The sequence below is a fragment of the Neophocaena asiaeorientalis genome, unplaced genomic scaffold (assembly GCF_003031525.2).
Source record: "Neophocaena asiaeorientalis asiaeorientalis breed wild unplaced genomic scaffold, Neophocaena_asiaeorientalis_V1.1 scaffold242, whole genome shotgun sequence".
In the NCBI taxonomy this organism is placed as follows: domain Eukaryota; kingdom Metazoa; phylum Chordata; class Mammalia; order Artiodactyla; family Phocoenidae; genus Neophocaena; species Neophocaena asiaeorientalis.
Window position 1 is genome coordinate 7315294 of NW_020172451.1, and position 24266 is coordinate 7339559.

Sequence of the window (24266 nt, forward strand, 5' to 3'; positions counted from 1 at the left end):
CTCTCTTTCTTTGATGGCTCTGGCGGAAGACAGTCACCACCGCTGTTAAAACATTTCAGCACGGCTTCCCTGGTGGCGCAGTGGCTGAGAGTCCGCCTGCCGATGCGGGGGACACAGGTTCGTGCCCTGGTCCGGGAAGATCCCACATGCCACAGAGCGGCTGGGCCCGTGAGCCAGGGCCGCTGAGCCTGTGCTCCGCAATGGGAGAGGCCACAACAGTGAGAGGCCCGCGTACCGCAAACAAACAAAAAAACAGTTCAGCAGTCCTCAGAGAGGCCCACCTAGAGAGGAACTGAGGCCTCTTGCCAAAAACCAGCACCACCTCGCTAGGCGTGTAAGCATGCCATCTTGCAAGCCAGTGCTCCAGCCTCAGCCCAAGCCCTCAGATCACCAGGGCCCTGGCCGACAACCTGGACTGCAAGTTCTTGAGCGACTCTGAGCCAGAACCAAAAGCCAAGACGCTCCCAAATTCCGGGCCCACGGGAACTGTGAGCGAGAAACATGTATTGTTGTTTTAATCCTCTAAGTTTGGGAGCAACGACTTCTTATGCAGCAACAGATAAGCAACTGTTATGAAGGGGTCTGTATTAGTTCATTTTAAACTGTGGATGACAAACTTCACAGGGTCCATTTTGACCAAGGAGGAATAGATGAACCCAAAGAAGCGACAGAGGGAAAGAACAGTGGTGTTCGCCGTCTAGGAAGTCATACCCTTGGGCAAGGAAAGAAGCAAAGCTCAAGCCACTGCCCCAGGCTCCCTTCTGTATGTCACCAGAACATTTAAAGCCAAATCCTGCCGACCTCAGCATCTGAACCAATACAAATGCACAGCTGCCACTCGCTGTTCAGGTGGCCAGCGAGGAGGGCAGACCCCCTCAGGAAACAGCACCCCACCCGCCACCCCCTGATCAGAAGTGACCTCCCAGTGCAGACTGCAGATCCACCTGCCCTCCAGCTAAAAATCCACCAGGGGACCCTCACTCTCTGCCCTACTGGGTAGGGGTGAAGAACTCATCAATCAAAGGACTTTCTTTTTTTTTTTTTTGGCTTCACAGCATGTGGGATTTTAGTTCCCCGATCAGGGAACAAACCCGTGCCCCCTGCAGTGGAAGTATGGAGTCTTAACCACTGGACTGCCAGGGGAGTCCCAAAGGACTTTCAACAGCCTGTGCAGAGGAGGAATGTGGGACACTGCAGCTGCAGGTACGGCCGCTGCTGCCTGCCGCTGCCATTACAGTGGGAGGCCCAGTGCACAGCGGCAGTCGGGGGGACCTGGACTTCAACCTGGCACGCCATTTACTACGTGAGCCATCTAGGACAATTTACCCTCTCTAAGTAATCATTTCCACACAGTGCTATTGTGAGGGCTAGGAGGTAACAGAAAGTACTTGGCACTGTTTCTATTATTACCCCTGTGCATTTATAAGCATACATTCAGCCTCCTGTGTTTTTCACACAAATGAGAAGCTATACAAGTTGTTCTGCAACTTGCTTTTTTCATTTATCAACATATCTTTGACATCTTTCCAATGTTTATACACAGATCTATCGTTCTCTTTTTGTAAATTAATTGCCCTTAACTTCAGTTTCCTTAGAAATAAAAATGAGTAGAACAATACCTAGTGTCTGGCCCAGTAAGCAAAACAAATAACTGTAATCATAATTATAGTGTAGAGAAAAGGTAAAGTAGCAAATTCCTAACAGTAAGGGGACCATTAAGCAATCTATGGACACATATCAATACTTAAAAATAGATTTAAGTAATAATGCTGATTGGAAAAAAAAGGACAAAATAATATGTTCATACAGAATACAACTTTGGGATAAAAAAAGAATATTTATTAGTGCCTAGTGTGAGATGAGCACCGTGCTAAGCATCTAATCCTCACAGCCACCCAGTGAAGCGGCGCCTATGATTAGCCTATTTTCCAAGTGAGGCAACTGAGGCTCTCATGCAGTGACCAAGGCCACAGAGCAGCAACCAGGACCCAACCCAGCCTGACTGGCCCACTTTCTGCTATTGCCCCAGGCCCTCACCCGAAGCTTTGCCCCTAAAATGGAGATAAACTCAATAGTGTTAATAACAAATCAACCAGCTACATGCTCAATCCTTAATCATGACACTGCTCTGCTTACCAACTATGTGCAAATGTCTGTTCACAACAGCTAGCGCTGCCCAAGAGGACTTCCTGCCATGATGGACACATCCTAGATCCTCACTGTTCAATACAGTAGCCACCCACCACGTGTGGCTGCAGGGCACCTGAAGTGTGCTGAGGTGACTGAGGAGTGGAATTTTTAATGTTACTCAACTTTAATTAAAGTTAAGTTGCCACATGGGACGGCTCAGGTTTATACATTAATAAGGATGGAAAGAGTTTTTAGGAAGCCTGAACCACCTGAATGTTCATCAAGTCAATTTTTCTAAAAAGCTATTTGGACCCCATCCCATGCCAGGAGTTCATCATCCCACACGACCACCAATCCATTTCTGAAAAATTTCAAAATATTCTCCCTCTCTCTGTTTCCTTGCACAGTCTGCTTTTTCAGGTAGCGGGGGTGTCTGCCCTCTGGACGGTATGAAATAAACGCAACCATCTTTCTCAGGATATTGCTTCCCAGACCTGAGGTGCAACAGAATCTCCTGAGTTTGTTAAAAATACACAATCCTCGCAGTGGTTGAGAGTCCGCCTGCCAATGCAGGGGACACGGGTTCGTGCCCCAGTCAGGGAAGATCCCACATGCCGCAGAGCGGATCCTGGGACTTCCCTGGCGGTCCAGTGGTTAGGACTCGGCACCTTCACTGCATGGGCCTGTGTTCAATCCCTGGTTGGGGAACTAAGGTCCCGCAAGCCACGAGATATGGCCCAAAACAACAACGTAACCCTAAACCTTACCCAGGTCAACAACTCAGCTGAGGGCGGGGGTCCATCAACTATCTGAAGACAGGACTTACCGTCCTCTCTAAACCCCCTCTTCTCTAGGCCAAGGGTAGCCCTGAGTTTTTTCAACTTTTCCTTTACGTGGCATGTTTCTAAATCCTGCAATAGCCCAACCATGCCCTGTGCTGAGGGCAAAGGGACAGTCACTTCCTTTGCTGAGCTTGTGGCTGTCCACCTCACTGCTGACACATGCATCACTCCCTTCCTCCTAACCCCTCAATAGCCATCTTCCTCACTGACCGCTCAAGCCACACTGTACTACAGACTTGGTTTTCTGTGCAGAGCTCTACCTTAATCTTGGTTTAATTTCAGCACCAGTTTCTGTCTACCTCCAGCCCTCTGTGGTCTACAGGAGTCCGGGTCAGTCACCCCAGGTCCTGACAGGCTGGCCTTCCCAGTGCGTGTCAGCCACACACGCAGTAAGCACAACTCTCAGGCTGTTCATCCAAGTCTCAGTACAAATGTGACCCATTCCAGGCCAGGCTCCCCAGGGTGGACGTTTGGTCAAGCCAACAGTGATCTATTTAGTGACAATCCCCAGGTCCGGGTCTTCAACCCACAACGATAACCACCTGACTGAAATGTCACTAAGCCATCACTTCTGTTTCACAACTAGGGACAGCCTGACTGACCCGTCAGTTGCCCTACAGAAATCAACACTCACATTCCCTGTTTCACTAATCTACTGATCGCAACAAAAAAGTAAGAAGATGTTAGCCTGGCTGTGAGACCTTAAGCAATTCACTTTGTTCCTCCAGGCCTGAGTTTTTCACACCTGTAAAGGGTGAAATCTCAGCCCTGTTCCCTGCTTCAGAGCCAAACTGTGAGAGGCTTAAAGTGTATGAAATGTCATGTATAACTCTGAAGAGGCTGATCATACTAATATGCTTACCCAAAGACTGACTTCAAGGGCAAGGATACCATGTATCATTCATTCAGGACCACATATATCTCACATATAAAATGAAGACTAGGCTATGGGTAGTCTTAGAATAAAAATAAAACAGCCTTACTTATTAAGTACCTGCTCCATGCCAAGCATTTTCTGTGCCTAATTTTGAATTCCATAGTGGTACAAGGTAATTGTTATTCCCATCTTACAGATTTGGAAACTGAAGATCAGAGAGGTTAAGTCAGAAATCTTACATGTGACAAACAGTGAATCCAGGATGCAAGTGCAGACCTGTCTCTTTCTAGGATGAGCCAATTCCCCTGGATTCTGCTACCCACTAACCCCACATAGCCTACCTATCCTTTCCCATTGGAAGGTAGCATGGTGTGATGGCTCAGATTGAAGACCTGTAGTCAGATTGCCCAACCCAGCAGCATCACTAACCCGCTGTGGCCCTACAGAAGTTATTTAGCCTCACCAAGCCTTAGCTTCCCCACAGAGAAAATGGAGATAAACGTGTTAATAGTAAATGAAATAGTCTACTTTAAGTGCTTGGCACAGAGTGGGTTCATATGTGCTCAATGTATGTGATTTTTTTATTATTTGTTTTTATTTTTGGCTGTGTTGGGTCTCTGCTGCTGTGCGCAGGCTTTCTCTAGTTGCGGCGAGCGGGGGCTACTCTTCATTGTGGTGCGCAGGCTTCCCATTGTCGTGGCTTCTCTTGTTGCGGAGCACGGCTCTAGGTGCATGGGCTTCAGTAGTTCTGGCGCACAGGCTTAGCTGCTCCGTGGCATGTGGGATCTTCCCGGGCCAGGGATCGAACCCATGTCCCCCACATCGGCAGGCGGATTCTTAACCACTGCACCTCCAGGAAAGCCCTCAATGTATGTTATATTGTATTATTTTCATGGAGGAGACAGACACACAATTAGATGTGATGAGGTTGTGCTCCTTTTCTGGATTCTGGCAGAAGGGGTATCCTCTTCTTTTGCTTACTGAAAACATAGCTTTTGGCTGATCAGCATTTTTCAGAAGCCTTAGCTCATCTGGGCCTTTGACATTCTTGACCCCTTTCTGATGTATTCCAGCTGCCACAGTGTTTCTCCTTAGTTACTTGCCCTCCTTCCAACTTTGGCTAAGACATTCTAAAAATCTAAGCTGAGCTCTGTAGCAGCAACTCTTCTGTCTCTCCTTCAGACTACTTGCAATTTGTTAGAACTTGCCTTGGAAAACCTCCCATCCCTCTGAAACCCCTTCTGCTTACGGGATCCTGGCAGAGAGACCTCATCTATTTGGTCTCTGAATAATTCAGAAACTTGCTTTCCTCCAGGGCACCAAACATGCTGAACTTCCGTAGCCAGTACAAAGTCTAAAGGGATCTGCCACTGGGCCTTTGCACATGCCGTTTCTTCTGCTTAGAATGTTCTCTGCCCACCCCCTTCTCAATCTACCCTTTGTGTAGGTAATTCCCATTGATCCTTCAAGTTCCAAATTAATTTCACTTTCTTAGGGAACCTTCTTGAACTCTCAGCCCAAGCAGAGCCTCCTATTATCTATGCCCATTTACTACTTTCTGACGTTCATTCTGAGATGATATCTGTCTCCACTAGTCTGTAAGATCCACTAAGGGAGGGACTGTGTCTGTTCATTCATAATAAAATTCCCCATGCCTGAACACCAGGTCTGATACACAGGGGCTACATAAATATCAGTTAATTAAACCAATGAATGTTGCTTTTACTTTACCAACCAGTTCTTCCTTATTGAGCAAGGTTAAATACAGAGCAAGTTTGGTTAACCTTGTGAGAACAAATAGTTAACAGGACAAATCAATAATTTGCCAGGCTCAGATGCTTGTGGTTAGACTGTAAACAGGTTGAACATTTTTGAAAGACAATTACGCAATACCTATTAAAATGTAAAACATTTGTACCTTTTGACTAGCTTTCCCTCTTCCAGGAAGCTATCTTATAAAAATACTTAAATGAGTGCAGAGACTAGCAAAGACGCTCTCTACATCACTGTTTTTACTTATTTATTTAGACAACTGTTCTTTGTCTAGCTTCACATTTGGATTGATGGTCTTCGTTGCCACGTGCGGGCTTTCTCTAGTTGTGGCAAGCGGGGCTGCTCTTTGTTGTGGTGTGCGGGCTTTTCATTGCGGTGGCTTCTCTTGTTGCAGAGCACAGGCTCTAGGCGCACAGGCTTCAGTAGTTGTGGCTCACGGGCTCTAGAGGGCAGGCTCAGCAGTTGCGGCGCACGGGCTTATCTCCGTGGCATGTGGGAGCTTCCCAGACCAGGGTTCGAACCCGTGTCCCCTGCACTGGCAGGTGGATTCTTAACTACTGTGCCACCAGGGAAGTCCCCATCACTGTTTTTAAAAGAACAATACAATTGTCCAAAAATAGGGCACTGATTGAATAAATTCTGGTTCATCCACGAAGGAATGCCATTCTACACCTTTTTAAATATTCAAGAATAAGATGATGGTGGTGGTCTAACAACATTGTGAATGTAGTTAACGTCACTGAAGTGAACAGTTAAAAATGGTTAAAATGTCAAACTTTATTATGTATTTTACCATGATTTAAAAAAAGAAGTAGAAGGGACTTCCCTTGTGGCGCAGTGGATAAGACTCTGAGCTCCCAATGCAGAGGGCCCTGGTTCGATCCCTGGTCAGGGAACTAGAGCGCACATCATGCTGCAACTAAGAGTTCGCATGCCACAACGAAGGAGCCCACCTGCAACAACTAAGACCCGGTGCAACCAAATAAATACATAAATAAATATTTTTTTAAAAGAATATTTAAAAAAATTTAAAAAGAAGTAGATCTACCTTTACTGGCAGGAAAAAAATTTCATGACACATTCAATGAAAATAAGAAATAGCAAAACAGTGCCATGGTATGGGCCCATTTCTGTATAATAACAGTAATTAACGAATGTAAATATGTTTAGAAAAAAATTGAAATGATATGCCTAAACTGTTCACAGCAATTATCTCTAGAGATTAGAATTATGGGCACTTTTATGTTCTAGGCTAAGTATTTCTGTAACTTTTAAATGCTGCATGATATATGCGAGTTTCTTTTGTAATCAGGGGGGAAAAAAAGAATGAACAAGACAAATTGGTGCAGAAAAGCATGCTGACTGTAGTGTAGCATACACAGCAGGATCAGTCAGGAGCACTTAAGACAATAATCAAGTGTTCTGGTTTTTAAAAATGTGCAAACCCTTTGTTTCAGCAAGTTAACTTACAGGAATTTATCACGAATAAGTAAAAGGAAAAAAATGTACCTTCACACTAGAGGAATCTGGTTACCACCAGCTCAACCCAGAGATCAAACAGCATCACCAACAGCAAGACTACCTTACATTCGTGCCTCCGGATGGGACAGCGTCACCTATGAAGAATTCTTGTCAAAAAATGTTTAACCTGACTCTAAGAAAGCTTTGGGACCTTACTTCCAGTTTAAGGGAAATGCAAGGAATAAAAGAATAATCAATTACATCCAGAATGCGAAAGGTCTACGAGAATCTGGGGTAGTCCCTTGCAAGTCAATGTCATGGGGAAAAACGGTGTGTGTGTGACGGGGTGGGAGTGGGGAGGTGGTGTTCTAGATTAAGAGACTAAAAAAGTAAAATCAGGGCTTCCCTGGTGGCGCAGTGGTCGAGAGTCTGCCTGCTGATGCGGGGGACATGGGTTTGTGCTCCGGTGCGGGAAGATCCCACATGCCGCGGAGCGGCTGGGCCCGTGAGCCATGGCTGCTGAGCCTGCGCGTCCGGAGCCTGTGCTCCGCAACGGGAGAGCCCACAACAGTGAGAGGCCCGCGTACCGAAAAAAAAAGTAAAATCAATGCAGCATGCAAATTTTTTTATCAGGTCTTGATTTGAAAAGAGATAGCTACCAAAGACATTTTTGGGAGAAGTGGGGAAGTTAAGAAAATGATACTGTAGTTATATAGCTAATTGACTTAGTTTTAAGAGATAAATGTTGAAGCTTTTAGGAATGAGGTGTCACAACGCCTTTAATTTCTTCTGAAATGGTCCAGAAAAAAAAATAATAAAAAATATATAGATGGGGGGGTGGGATGAATTGTGAGACTGACACATATACACTATCGATACTATGTATAAAATAGATAACTAATGAGAACCTATTGTATAGCACAGGGAACTGTACTCAATGCTCCGTGGGGACCTAAATGGGAAGGAAATCCAAAAAAGAGATATATATAAACGTATAAGCTGATTCACTTTGCTCTACAGTAGAAACTAACACAATATTGTAAATCAACTATACTCCAATAAAAATTTTAAAAAATATATATAGATGAAGCAAATAAGGCAAAATGTTGATAACTGTTGACTCTAGATGGTAGGTATATGGGTGTTCTTTGTACTATTTTCTACTTTTACTTATGTGTAAAAATTCATGACAGAAAATCTTTTAAGTAAGGCATCAAGTATGGTTAAGTCCATGCACTAGACATAATGGCTTAAATTTCCTTCTTGATTTTTTTCTAAATTTTCCAAATTTTCTACAAATGAATCATTATAATACTTCTTATAATTAGAAAGAATGTAACCAACATTAGTTTTTAATTAAAAATTAAATGCTCAGAACCAAAGATAAATATCCTTGCAGACTGCGTGCTGTGGACTAAAAGCAAAGTAATTCAATCTTCTCAAAAAGCAGCTTGTCAATAAGACATCCACAGGAACATCCATACCTTTGACTCAGTAATTCCATATCTGAGACTCTATCTTCAAGAAATAACTCCAAGTATGCAAAGGAAATGAACATTATAAAAAATGGTTTGGGTTAAGACAGAAAATTATTTTCTCCTGTAATTCCCCAAATTTGTATTAAGGTAATACTGTGTGGATGGAAAGAGACTGACAGCAAGCTGTTTTTAGCTGATGTAGAGAGAACCAAAGTTCCCTAATATCACTGTAGGTTTCTTCTTGAACTCCAATTTTGAAATCCAACATTCAGGTGAAGGTATCAAGCTCAGAGTACCCGCCCCATGGGTCATTTCTCTGTGTGCAGTATGGTGGACAGTGAGATTCCCCCTGTGACAGGAGGTGGTGGGGGCCAAGAAGGAACATTCAGGGGTTGGGAGTCCAGAGATCTGGCCTCCGAGTTCGGTCACAATGCACCCCTGTACAAATAATCTAGCCTTTCTGTGCCTTCTTTTTCTAAAAAAATATTTATTTGGCTGCGCCAGGTCTCAGTTGCAGCTCGTGGGATCTTCGTTGCTGCATGCAGAATCTTTAGTTGCGGCATGCGGGATCTTTAGTTGCGGCATGTGAACTCTTAGTTGCAGCATGCGGGATCTAGTTCCCTGACCAGGGATCGAACCTGGGCCCCCTGCACTGGCAGCGAGGAGTCTTAGCCACTGGATCACCAGGGAAGTCCCTCCATTTCTATAAAATGGGAGAAGCAGATCATTCTGGCTGCATCAAAATCAGCTGGGAGGTTTCACTGAAACAGCTTCTAGGCCCTAAGGGCTCCCAGACCTCTCAATCAGAATCACCTGAGGTGGAGTTCCTTAAGCATCAATAAAGATTACAGGTTACGCTGATACAGCCATATCTGGGAACCACCGGACTAGATGTTCTCCAAAGTTCCTTCCAGCTCAGAGATTCTATAAATATTCCTCCCCAGTAAACAGGCATCAGATAAACCCACTTACTCCCAAAGGCCTAGGGGAAAGCATAGCAACGGCAGAACAGATTAATCTGTACCAAGGAAGAAAACCCCCAGAGCTCAGGTCTTTCTGGAGTAGCCACAGCCTTCGCCTTCCTTTACAGACAGATGTGGATGTAAAGGTATGCATACGTGCACACATCAAATGCAACCCAACGTGGTGTCACAGAAAGCACACCAGATTCAGAACACTACCCATTTATTATTAGCTCCCTGCATGGTCAAACTGTTTACTCTATTTTAAAATACTTATAAAATATGGAGAATAATCCCTGTCATTTAACAAATAATGCCAGAAATTGTTTCCACATGGCTCCCAAACTTTTTCAAGTTAAGGCCCACGAACAAAGTAATTCTTTTTGGTAAACAGACCAGGTTGCTGCTGGAAGACAACTGGCAGCCTTAGTTGCTGGGGGATGGGGGTGGGGGGATCATTATCTCTTTACACCTGTATGTTATTCGCTACAGCACACCTGGGGAAAGCTTAGCTGTATCACACTGGACTCTAGAACACCACCACGCTCTCCCTGCCCTCAAGACCACAGTATGGTGGGATAAGACAAACAGAAGGTGTGGTAGTGTGTTAGAGTGGCTATTGTATGCGTTAGGTACAGGGGAAATACCAGTGTTCGAGTGAAAAAGAGGCTAAGGCCTCCTCAGGGCTCAAACAAGATCATGTTTGGGTTCAAATCAAAAACATTGGCTACAGATGCAAAAACCAGAGAGACTGAGTGATCTGCTCAAAAATCACATGGCATTTGTGGAGAGTCATCAGGGAAGGAGGAAGTCATTCAAAGTCCACTGTATCCTAGCAACATCCATATACTGGCCACAGGATGTTCGGAGCTAAAAGGAGCCTTTGAGAGGGGACTTCCAAATTTTGACTGAAAACACACAGGCACAAAACACATTTTATGTTGTGGCCCAGCAAGAGGTACTGAGAGTGTGTGTAATTCACACGAAGTTTCACTAAACAATACCTGACATGTGCGGTGTACACTGATACTTTTTATTCTCTATTATTATTTTCATTGTGGTAAAATCTACCATTGTAACTATTAAATGTACAATTCAGTACATTTACAATGCTGTGCAACCATCACCACTATCTAGTTCCAGAACCTCTCCATCACCCGAAGCAAGCCCCGGACACACTGAGCAGCTGCTCCTTTTTCTTTTCACCCTCCCTGTCCCAGCTGCTGGCAATCACTGACCTGCTTTCTGTTTCTATGGATTTGTCTGTTCTAGATATTTCATGTAAATGAAATCATACAATAGCTGGCCTTCTGTGTCTGGCTTTTTTTTATTTAGCATTCTATATTATCTTTTTTTGAAGGCCACTTGCACCCCATTAATTTCATGATCCAATAACAGGTCGACATAGGCAGTCTGAAAACACTATCTTAGAGAACTTCCAATTAAAAATATTAGTTACATAAAATGTATGGTGATGGACGTTAACTAGTCTTATTGTGGTGATCACTTTGCAATACGTACAAATATATAATCCTCATGCTGTGTACCTGAAACTAATACAATGTTGTATGTCAATTATAACTCAATTAAAAAAAAATTACATGGGCTTCCCTGGTGGCGCAGTGGTTGAGAGTCCGCGTGCCAATGCAGGGGACATGGGTTCGTGCCCCGGTCCAGGAGGATCCCAAGTGCCACGGAGCAGCTGGGCCCGTGAGCCATGGCTGCTGAGCCTGCGCGTCCGGAGCCTGTGCTCCGCAACGGGAGAGGCCACAACAGTGAGAGGCCTGCGTACCGCAAAAAAAAAAAAAAAAAATTACTTGCAAACATCAAAGGCAAACAGCGACAACGAATGACAGTCACCGAAGGCGTTTGCAGAGCATCACCAGGCTCTCTGCAGCTTTCCAGCTACTGTACCAGAGGACCCCAAACCTCAGCCCACCCACTTGATGCCTGCCTGCACACAACTATCCACCAGGAAAATGGAGAAAATAAAGACAATGTAGCAAGTTTTTTTAAAAAGTCAAATTTATTACATTTAAAACATGTTCTTTGTTCTGAGTCTTTCCTTCCTATACCTTTGATGTTAAAAAGGCCCTTTTAAGAAATAATGGTGATAACAGAGAATGATATAGTGGTTTTTTTGTTTTTGTTTTGGTTGTTGTTGTTTTGGTGTCCTTACTTCAAAATATTTAAAACCTGCAACCTCACATTGATCCTCTCAATTCTGTCTGTACACTCTGGTGCCCTCTATCACACAACTTTCCCAGAACAAGACTGTCTTTGGGGGATAGTAGCAGTCACTGGAGAAGTAAGATACAAGGATGAAGAAAAAGCTAGGTTTTTATATTAACTTTATAATCTCAGTAGCAGCCAGAAATATGAGAAATGATAAGCAGGGCTGACTCTGGTGAAAAACATCTATCTTCACTGTCATTCTCTCTGTCTCCCCTCCCTCCTACCACCAAACCTTACCCATTTGTTTACTCATTCGTCTGTCCATCTATCAACTAGTTACTGAGTGACTACGGGTGCCAGACACTGTCTGAGGCACTAAGGATACAGCAATGAACAAAATGGTCCAATACTCCCTGCCCTCTTGGGACTGACATTCCAGGAGGATAAGGGCGGGGAGGGGACAGACAAGTAGACACAGAGAAACAAGTAAAACCTCAGTCAGACGTCGGTAAGTGTCATGAGAGAATGAAGCAGGAGCCCTGGGAGAGGGAGCCAGGGAAGTAGGGGGAGGTGCAATTTAAAGTAGGAGAGTTGGGAAGGGCTTCAGTGAGAAGGTGACATTGAACAACAACTGACAAAAGGTAAACGTACAGGTAATCTGAAGGAAGAGTATTCTAGACAGAAAGTTTAAGGATCCTCCAAAGTGAGGTAGTGCCCGTTGTGTTCAAAGAACAACAAGGAGAGACATCTGTATACCCACGTTGATAGCAGCATTATTCGTAAGAGCCAAAAAGTGGAAGCAACCCACCCAAGTGTCCATTGATGGATGATGGAGAAACAGAATGTGGTACATACAATGGAATATTAGTTAGACTTAACAAAGGATTTGTAAAAGCCTAAAAAAGAATCTGACACATGCTACAACACAGATGAACCTTGAAGACATTATGCTAAGTGAAATAAGCCAGTCACAAAAGGACAAATACTGTGTGATTAGTTATATGAGGTACCTGGAGTAATTAAGTTCATAGAGACAGAAAGCAGAAGAGTGGGCGCCAGGGGTTGGGGGAAGGGGGAAATGGGGAGTTAGTGTCTAATGGCTACAGTCTCAGTTTGGGAAGGTGAAAAAGTTCTGGCGATGACTGGTGGTGATAGTTGTGCAACAATGTGAATGTACTTGATGCTACTGAACTGTACACTTAAAATTCTTAAAATGGTAAATATTTAAAAGTAAAAAATATATAGGGGGGAAAAAAAGGAACAGCAAGGAAGCCAGTATGGCCAGAGCAGAATAAACAAGGAGGAGTACAGCAAGAGGTAAGACCAAGATTGCATAGGACCTAGGGACTTCCCTGGTGGTCCAGTGGCAAAGAATTCACCTTGCAATGCAGAGGACACAGGTTCGATCCCTGCTCAGGGAACTAAGATCCCACATGCCATGGGGCAACTAAGCCCATGCGCCACAACTACTGAGCTCGTGCACCTCAACTACAGAGCCTGCGTGCCGCAAACTACAAAGCCCACCCGCCCAGTCTACACGCCACGAGAGAAGAGAAAACCCGCACGCCACAACTGGAGAGAAGCCCATGCACCACAACGAAAGATCCTGCATGCCTCAACGAAGACCCACATGCCACAACTAAGATCTGACACAGCCAAAAATAAATAAAACAAATAAATAATAAACAAATCTTTAAAAAAAAGAAAAGGTGGCACAGGACCTTGTAGAATACAGTAAAGATTCTGGACTTTACTCTGAGTGAGAAGAGAAGCTAACAGAGAATTCTGAATGAGAATTACATGGTCCTACTTATTTATAAGGACCATTCTGGCTGCTGTACATAGAATATAAGGAAGCAGGGAAACCAGATAGGAGGCCAACACAATATCCCAGTCAAAGATGGTGGTGATTTGGACCAGAGTGGTAATGGTGGAGGTGGTGAGAAGGGGTTGGAGTCTGGATAGTCTCTGAAAGTACTAACAACAGGATTTGCTAACAAACTGGCCAAGAGGCATGAGAGGAAAGTCAAGAATACCACTGAGGTTTTGGGCCTGAGTAACTGGAAGAATGGGGTTGCTATAAACTGAAATGGGGAAGGCAATAGGAAGAGCAGGCTTGGGGGTGAGATCGGGAGTTTTTCTGTCCGACACCCAAGTGGAGATGTCAAGTAGGCAGCTGGAGTCTCATCCTAAATCCCATCCCTCTAGAACTTGGCTAATTAAATGGTTCATCTAGAATCACAGATTATCAAAACCCAAAGTGTCCCCAGATCACCAGATATCTTTTCTTCACGTGACAGATGAAGAATGCCCCAGGTCACATACCTAGTTAACAGCAGTTTGGAGCAGAACTCAAGTCACTTAATTCTCAAGTCGACACTTTTTCCACCACACTACCACCCTAATTAAAACTGAAGCAGGGACTTCCCTGGTGGCACAGTGGATAAAACCCCACGCTCCCAACGTAGGCAGCCCGCATTCGATCCCTGGTCAGGGAAGTAGATCCCACATGCATGCTGCAGCTAAGAGTTCACATGCCACAACTAAGGAGCCTGTGTGGCACAACTAAGGAGCTGGTGAGCCACAACTAAGGAGCCCTGGAGCCACAAGTAAGGAGCCAGCCTGCTGCAACTAAGACCCCATGCAACCCAATAAATAAATAAATATTAAAAATAAATAAAGTTACTTTTTAAAAAAAAACTGAAGTAGTACTGATTCATTAAACAAATATTTATCCAGCCCCAGACTTTGTGCTGTGGTGCCTGAATTAGTGAGATAAGCAAGACGACACAGTCCCTCCCATTGCTGAATTTACAATCTGGTGAAGAATAATCACTAGATTATTGTAATTGATTACTTGTGATAATCAAGTAATCACTAGAGAAACTATGGAAGCAACGATATGAGAAGTGCTATGAAAGAAAGGTTAAGCAGCTATAACGCTATTAACAGTATAAAGCTGGAGAACCTAATCTAGACTAGGGGAAGGGCTTTTCCAAGAAAGTGATATTTAATCTGAGAACTGAAACCTGACTAGGAGTTAGCCAGGCAAAGAAAGTGCAGTTTAGGAAAAGGAATCCAGGGAACCTGGCAGGCGGAGAGAACAGCATGTGCAAAGGTCCTGTGGCAGGGAAGCACCTGTAGTTGAAAGAAGAAAGAGAAAGCCAGCTTGGCTAGAGCAAAGAGAGCAAAGGGCAGTGGAAACGGCAGAAAATAAGGCTAAGACGTAAAATGGAGCTAGGTATCATGACGGACCTTGCAGGTGTACGAGAAAAGCACCGCAGCAACCTTGAACTATAGTTTATCTGAGTCTTGGCAGAATACCTCGGAACACCAGACAGTAGAAGGCCTCTAAAGGAGTTGTGAGGCCCTCTCCCACTTGCTCCTTATCTCCCTGGGAGGCAGTCATGAGACAGTTTCTCCTTGCCTCCCAGGATCTGATGAGGTATAGAGCTTTCTGCCCTGGACTCTTCAAACTAGAGCTGCAGGATATAAACCCGCTTAGTGGCATCAAGGCTGTCACAGCTTTCAGTGCAGTCATCAGCTCCTTTTGTTTTGGTGCCACCCTTTTCGGTGTATGCAACTAGGACCCAAGGAGCTGGCAACTTCAGCTTACTCTTCTCAGTCTGTATATAAGTAATGAACCGTCAGAATATGAAAGTGGTTCATTGTACCTTTACCAATCAATTGGTCAGGCTTTGATTTTTTCGTATGGGCTTTACAGTAGGACATGTTAAATGTTTAACTTGATTCTAAAAGCAATGGGAAGAACTTTCCTGGTGGCACAGTGGTTAAGAATCCGCCTGACAGTGCAAGGGACATGGGTTCAATCCCTGGTCCGGGATGATCCACATGCCACGGAGCAACTAAGCCTGTGCACCACAACTACTGAGCCTGCGCTCTAGAGCCCACGAGCCACAACTACTGAGCCCACGTGTCACAACTACTGAAGCCCGCGCGCCTAGAGCCCGTGCTCCACAACAAGAGAAGCCACCACAATGAGAAGCCCGCGCACCGCAACGAAGAGGCGCCCCGCTCACCGCAACTAGAGAAAGTCCACGTGCAGCAACGAAGACCCAATGCAGCCAAAAATAAATAAATAAAATTTTAAAAAATAAAAGCAATGGGAAGTCACTGAAGCAGGATTATATCTGCATTAAAAAAAAAAAAGTTACTGTGGCTGCCATGTAGATAATGCATTCAAGAGGGGTAAAAGTATTCAATGGAGTAGGTTGATGGTGGCTTATCATGTAACCTATTTCCTATAAGCACATTTGTATTTTAACACTTGAACACCTATTCTGTGCCAAGCAACAGGACACAGATACCAAGAAGAATAAGACAGTCCCTACACTTATATACCTTAGTTTGGCCACAATCAGCAGTAAATGTAACCCACTGTGACCTGCTTGAGGAAGGAAACACACACAAGGGGCAGGAGTACAGGAGAGCGAACAATTAGCTCTGCTTGGGAGGCCCAGGCAAGACTTCCCTGACCAGAGCTGTGGAGGATAAATAAGGGTTTGCAAGGCACTCAGAGGACAGATAGTACATAAAAAGATACAGAATCATCAAGTGAAGTGTGCAGGAGCCACAAGTCACTCAAAATGGTGCGAGGTAAAAGACAAAGCAGGAGATGGTGGAAGGTCAGGCTAGAAACCCAGCAGGTTTGATTCAGGAGGCTGAATTATGACCTGTGGTTTATTTACACAGTGAAAAGAACTTAGATATAGCTCAAAGGCCCAGCTCCACCATTTATTAGTTGTGTGGTGTCAAGCAGGTTTCATCTTTGAACCCAGTTTCTTTCTCTCTTTTTTTAATTTTTATTGGAGTACAGTTGATTTACAATGTTGTGTTAGTTTCAGGGGTACAGCAAAGTGACTCAGTTATACATATACATACCTCCACTCTTTTCTAGATTCTTTTCCCATATAGGCCATCAGAGAGTACTGAGTAGATAGACTTCCCTGTGCTATACAGTAGGTCCTTATTAGTTATCTATTTTATATATGAACCCAGTTTCTTCACTTGGAAAAAGGGAATAAATACCCACAGTATTAAGTGAGGTCTGAAATTATGTGAATGAGCTCCCAAATAATAGCAATTATTATGTAAATGCTACAAAGCAGGTTGTTGGGGTTTTTTTGTTTTGTTTGTTTTTTTTAAGCAGGTTGTTTTTTGTTTTTTAAATAGCCTTTACTAGGGTTTTTCCTCCCATTCAAAAAAGGAGGACAGATTTCATGGAGAAAACTTAGACAACACATAAAACAACACAATTTTACAACTCCCCAGAGCCCATCCAGGAGTACTTACCCCAAGTCCCCTCCACCAGACCCCCTGGCCTGATGCCAGGTACCCTGTGGTGTTTAACAGCGACTCCAAGAGAGGCACTAAACACCAGTCTGTGCTGAATCTACACCTCCCCATAGTCCCTGGCACCAGGATACCTACTGAACCCAAACTGAACAGGTGGTAGGGCTGAGGTTTCTAAGCAAAGACAATGATAATAATAATAATTACTAGTAGTAGTAGTAATAGTGATACTTAATACTTTCTATTGAGTGCCAAGTTATAAGCACTTTACATGGATGAACAGCCCTACTGTATACAAGCTCCATTTAACAGATGAGGAAATTGAGGGCAGGAGAAGCATAGTAACTCACCCAAGGTCTCACAGATACACCAGCACTCAAAGACAGCCTGGCTCTAAGCCGAAACACTGAGCCTTCCAAGCACCAAGTGAACCCTGGCAATTCTAAGTATTGATTTGGATACAAATGAATTAAAGAAATCAGATAAAATCAAAATGGAATAGATGCCAAACTGTTAACAGTAGCTATCCCTGGAGGGTGAAATTATGGACAATTTTTTACTTTTTATATGTATTTACTTTGAACTTTGAAAATCAGAAAAAAATTTAAAGAAATATAAATTTATAACACATGTATTATTAAACATATTTTTAATTTGGATTATAACATTTTAAAAATACTAGATGGAAATATACTACAATGTTAATGATTGTTATCTCTGGGTGGGGGTGGGTTATCTCTGGGTATTACAAACAATAATAGGTAAATTTTATGGTATTCTTTATACTTCTATATTTTCCAAGTTTCCTACAAGGGGTACCTTTACAAATATGAAAAAAAAGTAAGAAATTAATTTTACCTTAAAAATAGATATTACTGAGTCTTATAATATCTGACTACTGTGGTTGAAGTATGAGTAGTCCACATCAGTATTATTTAAAGAAGGATGATGACTTGGGCGTATTTTTTAAAAAATAACTTATTGGGGTTTTGTTTTTACTTCCTAAGTCCAAAAGTAAAACATACTCAATGTTTGGTTCAACCTGGCCCCAGCGCCCAGAGACATTCCAGAGATCATCCATAGGCCATCCACACAGATGTCACAACAACTAGGAAATGGGAAAATTTTCCCCCATGCTTGGAGCCCAAGTCTTGGGGCTTATGAGATTCTCATGAGTAAATACCAGGCCCTTATCTAAAACAGATACTTCCACTAAGCCCTCAGCCTCCATTTTCTCAGGAAGTAGGGGGCCAAGGGCAGCCTCAAGGCTGAAAACCTCTCTTCAGCAACCTCTACAAGCCCCTGATTCAACATGATTAATCCAGGAAGCTCATTTTCTTCCAGGAAGTCTGTTCCACTACTAGACAATTCTAATACTTTACAACAACAACAAATGCTTCTGAACTGAAACACACCTCCACTAAATCAGGCACAGATTCTAGCAATGGAAATGTGGGCTCAAATCCCAGCTCTACCCGCAACAAGCTGTGTAACCTTGTGTGTTTTTACTTAAGCCCTCTAAACACAGCTTTTTTCATCTGTGAGTGGGAATAACACCTTCACAGGCTGTAGTGAGGATTAAAGGAGAGTACCTACGTGAAAGTACCCAGCACGCTTCCTAGCTCCATCCTCTGGAACCAGATCAAATGAGCTTAATCACTCCTCCACACTTCAGCCCTTCAAATCACCAAAAACCATAATCGTGTCTTCTCCATTCTAAGCATTCCTATAGTACTTCCTCGTTATAAAACTCCCTCTACTTGGGTGGGAGTCTCCCATCAGGGTGACCAGCAGCCAGGTGCCCTCAGATCTGTTTTGGAGTAAATCACAGTAGCTAACACACTGCTCCATGCCAGCCACTCTTATAAACCTTGCTGGACAGAGCTCAGCCTCCCTAACTGCCCTGAAGATGGAGAGGCTCAGAGACAGGAAGTAGCCTGCCCAAGGTCACACAGCTGGGAACCTGCTGAGCCCATGCCCTTCTCACTATGCTACAGTGTCTCCCAACCTCCACAGGCCCAGCAGCCAGGTGGGCTCAGTGCTCCATGGTGGCTCAGTCCCAACTGTTCAACGCCTCTGGTGGAATCTGGCTTCTTGGTTCGATAGTGCCCCCTCCCTTGCTGGATGGGATACAAATCTCTAGGGCTCTCATGGAGTAAGGGAGGCTCTCCTGATCCTGCATTTACTGACACAGAACAAACTCTGAAGGAAGGAATACAACGAAAGCGGACCCACCAGGGAGTCTGGTAAGAAATAAAATGAAAAGAAACAAACAAAACTGTGCCAAGCAAGATCACAAAGGTTATCTTATGTCATCTTCCCAACAACTGTGCCAAGTGGGATTGTTATAGGTCATTCTGTCTTCTGTTTTAATGAGAAAATGGAGACTCAGACAGATAAGAAGGTAAATAATTGCACTAAAATGTAAGCTCTATGAAGGCAGAAAACTTGTCTAATCTGATCACCACTCTATATTCAGAGCCTAGGACACTGAAAGAAGAACCATGATTTGAACACTAGTCTCTTCATCTTGCTTTCAAATTCAAGTTGTGAGGGCCTCTGGCAGAGGCTGTGCTGAGCCATTAGTGCCTGTTCACGGAGCAATGAACAGTCCTTTTAAGAGGCTTGGAAAGGGGGCAGGGAGCCATGTCTCTCCAAGACACAGCCTCTAAATGGGCTCCAACGCAGTAAGGGGTTCCTTTAAGTAATGAGATGACAGATTCACTCATCTGCCTAATTCTCCTTTGCTGCTGTCTGGAGCAGAGACGCTAGGCACACTGTACATACAAATCCCAAACCCTGCTCTGGCCCCCCGGGGCAGCAGCCCTTTGAATACTTACAAAGGGCATCCTCTGTAAGCTCAACAGGCAGCCTGTGAAGGCTGACCCACAGCTCTGGCCTCTCCCTCTCAAGCTCTGCTGGTATTCGGGGCAGGAGGCAATCATGGCCTCAAATAGATCCATATGCAAACAGGGCACGGAGCCAACCGAACTGTGTCCCCTCTATCCAGCCCACTCTTCAGAGATCTAGTTTCTACTCTCCATGCCCAGGGGAGTTCTCTGGGGGAACAGCTTGAGTGGTAAAAAGCCTGAGTTCTGCACTCAAACAAACCTGCATTCAAACTCTGGCTCCGCTGCATGCTGGTTGTGACCTCGGGCAAGCCGTTTAACCAGTGGGGGTCTATTTCATCATGGTGACAACAGGCTAATGACACCCACATCTTAGGGTTCTTGTGAAGATCAAGTGAAGCAGTGTTTGTCCAAGACCTAGTTCAGTGACTGGCACAGCGGGGCTGACAGCTCATTATCAGTATCTCTAATGCCAACGGTGCCGCGAGGCAGACTAAACATGCCACTACACATGCAAGTTCCTGGATGGTCTGGCCTGAATTTAGCTCCACCCAGCTCGCCCCCTCCCCTTCTTGCTTCAGCCCAGTGTATTATAGTCAGGCCCTTGTCTTAAATCAGCTCTGCAGCTCTCAGTGAGCAGCAACAACAAAACAGTAACAGCACACACGTCCAGCCGAAGGTGAAGGAGCCCAGCTACGAAGCACTGAAGTGTGGCAGTTACAGGAATCCCCGAGGCCTCTCTGCAGACCCCCACAACTGGCCACAGGATCGAAGCTCCCACCTGGAAACTGCCTCGCCCTCTGCAGGGTGAATGCAGAAATCCTCCTAACTGGGCCTAAATTCCCCGAGGAGCTTCATGGTGATAATGCAAACGTAATTCTAAAGCACATCTTCTCAATGCTGCCCTTCAACTTAGAGAATCAGAAAACAGGAAGCCAGTGGATTCATTTGTGCCTCTTCTCCCAACTCTCTTAGGACAGTACCCAAAAGATTCTCCTGCACAACTACTACATACCCGATATCCATGGACAGCACGGGAGGAGCAAGCAATTTTCCCAGAGCCAGTCTTTTTTATTTTTTATTTATTTATTTTTTGGCTGCACTTCACGGCCTGCAGGATCTTAGTTCCCTGACCAGGGATCGAACCTGGGCCCACAGCAGTGAAAGCGCCGAGTCTTAACCACTGGACTGCCAGGGAAATCCCAAGAACCAGTCTTGAGGATAATGCTGTGGCAAGGGAGGCTGTAGACCATCTCCAGGACTGAAGACACAGACTAACTTTCACCAAGTGCCCATACCCTGCATCAGATTTCCCCCAAGTATACACAGTCCTATTTAATACTCAGAGGCAGAAGATACTGTGTCTATTTTACAGGTGAAGATACTGAGGCTCTGGAACGTAACTATTTTGCCCAGGGCCACACAGCAAAGCTGGTGCCCTTTCCTTTGGCCCAAGCTTTTCAGAATGAACCCAAGAAAATCATTCTCCATGCCTTTTAGGATCCCCTAAATAAAGAAAGGCTTCTACAGGTTCATTCTGGAACAATCTAAGGAAAAAGTCTGTCCTTTGTCTCAGTATTAGAAAAGGCCTATTCTTAAAATAACATTATAAACTATTCACAAATTTTTATAGTGTATTAGAGTTCAAAGAACTTTCCAGGGACTTCCCTGGTGGTCCAGTGGGTAAGACTCCACACTCCCAATGCAGGGGGCCCGAGTTTGATCCCTGGTGGGGGAACTAGATCCAGAATGCATGCGCAACTAAGAAGCCTGCATGCCGCAACTAAGAAGCCCACATGCCGCAACTAAAGATCCCACGTGCCACAACTAAGACCCGGGGCAGCCAAAATAAAAAAAAAATAAAATAAATATTTTTAAAAAAGAACTTTCAAAATATTATTAGGCCTTCAGGACCCTTCTTAATTGGAGGGTAGCTATGAATTGCCCCATTTTGCAGATGTGTAACCTGAGAGCCACAGAGGGTAGAGACCTTGCTCGAAGCCACGTGGTAAGTATGTGGTAGACGAAGTCTCCTAAGGTTCCTGATATTCTATGTGCTGCCTTTTTTTTTTTGGTTTATTTTTATTAAAAATTTTTTTCTCCCGGTTTTATTGAGATATAATTGACATAGCTGTATAAGTTTTAAAGTGTACAGCATAAAGATTTCACTTACATCATGAAATAATTACCACAATAAGTTTAGTGAACATCCATCATCTCATATAGATACAAAATCAAATAAATAGAAAAATATTGTTTTCCTTGTGATGCGAACCCTTAGGATTTACTCTCTTAACAATTTTCATATATAACATACAGCAGTGTTAATTATATGTATCATGTTGTACATTACATCCCTAATACTTAATTATCTTATAACCAGAAGACTGTACCTTTTGACAAACTTCATCCAAGTCCTTCCTGTCCCACAAAGCAGCCTCCCTGCAGTCCCTCCCCTCCTTTACGCTGAGAAGCCCAGAGCCTACCACTGCCTTCCAAACCACCTGCTGGGAAAATAAGGTGTGTCAAAGAACACTGAGCCAATGAAGACAGACGGCTCAAGCCCCAATCCTCATTCTAAATACTTCCCAGATGACCCTCTTGGAGACACCAGGTAGCAGAATAATGCCCAAGATGAACAGGGCTCACTTCAGACATGAAGCTCATACTCAAGTGAGGGACCCTGTGGCAAGACACTTGACCCCATCCAGCTTCCTCACCTGTGAAATACAGATACTTATTGAATTTATAAAGGAACTTCGGCTCCTGACTAAGTTTTGCAAGTACTATGCAAACACATGACTACTGAATTCGAGTTCACCCATCCATCGGTTACTCAGACCCCAAACCTAAAAGTCATCCTTAACTGTTCCCTGTCCCTCACACTCCACATCCAACCCATCTGCCTCCAAAATATCTTCACTACCAGAACCCTAGTCCCAGACACCTTCAACACTCCTTGGATAATTCCAACAGGCCCCACTGGTCTCCCTGCGTCCTCTTTCGTCCCTCTGTGGTCCTTCGTCCCTCAGTGGTTCATCATCCACGCAGCAGCCTGAATGATTCTTCTCAATCATAAATCAGATCCTGTCACTTCACAGTTTAAAACCTTCCAGTGGATTTTCATTACACTTGGAGTAAAACCCAATTTCCTTACCAGAGCCGACATGATCCTGGCTCCTACCTCTTGCTCAGACCTTCCTCTCATCACCTCAGCCACACTGGACTTACTTCTTACCCTCAGACCCAACTCAGGTGCTTTGCACATACTGCTCCTTCTACATCAAGTCTCCCCTCCCATAATGCTGAAGGGCCGCCTTCTTATCATTTTATGTCACCTCTTCTGAGAGGCCTTCTCCAACCACTCCAGTTAAAGCCATGCCACATCCTCACGTCTATTCTCTCTACCACACTATTCTGTTTTATCTTCCTTGTTCCACTTCATAACTACAATTTTCTTGTCTACTTGTTTATTTTGTCTCCCCAGAACTACACTACAAGCTCCACTACTCCTGTTCATTATTACACTCTCAGTGTGTAGAACAGTGCTAGGCACATAGCAAGCTTTCAATAAACATTTTAGGAACAGCTGGTTCAAAAGGCAATGGTGGGGGCTTCCCTGGTGGCGCAGTGGTTGAGAGTCCACCTGCCGACACAGGGGACATGGGTTCGTGCCCTGGTCCGGGAAGTTCCTACATGCCGCAGACCAACTAAGCCCGTGTGCCACGTGCCACAACTACTGAGCCTGTGCTCTAGAACCCGTGCACCACGTGCCACAACTACTGAAGCCTGCGTGCCTAGAGCTCCGCAGCAAGAGAGGCCGCGACAGTGAGAGGCCCGCGCACCGCGATGAAGAGTGGCCCCCGCTCACCACAACTAGAGAAAGCCTGCGCGCAGCAACAAAGACCCACCACAGCCGAAAATAAATAAATTAATTTTTAAAAAAGGCAATGGTGTGCTCCCCTCTTCCTCTGCCCAAATTTAAGATTGGAAGTTTGTTTACTCATCCATTCAATCATTCATTCATTCATTCAGTTCAAATCAACAGCTGACTATAGGACACCTGAGAAGGTACCACAGTGAATAGGGATGACCTGTTTCCCAATTCAAAGCAAGATTTTTTTTTTAAACATGGCACTTTATACAGGCACTTATAACTTCTGCAAATGTGTCAGACTTCTTTGTAGTTAACTGCTGTTTCAGATTTACATGCAAGAGGTTACGTGACTTCCCCAAGGTCACAGGATGAGAACTCAGCATCCCAGTATCTCAAAGCAAAACCAAAATCTAAAATGTATCTGGAAGTGCCCAACCATTTTTATTTACCATCCGTGGTCATTTACACAAAATTTAAAAAACCAGAGAGTAAATGTGGCTTTTCAAAATTTTCACCTCCATTTTCTTCA

The 24266-nt window shown here is 44.2% G+C and overlaps 1 protein-coding gene across 1 annotated transcript in view; it reads right to left on the reverse strand.

The window, feature by feature from the left end:
- ACO2 (aconitase 2) overlaps positions 1–24266 on the reverse strand; it is a 51964-nt gene that overhangs the window by 24623 nt on the left and 3075 nt on the right. The gene's annotated exons all lie outside the window — the stretch shown is intronic.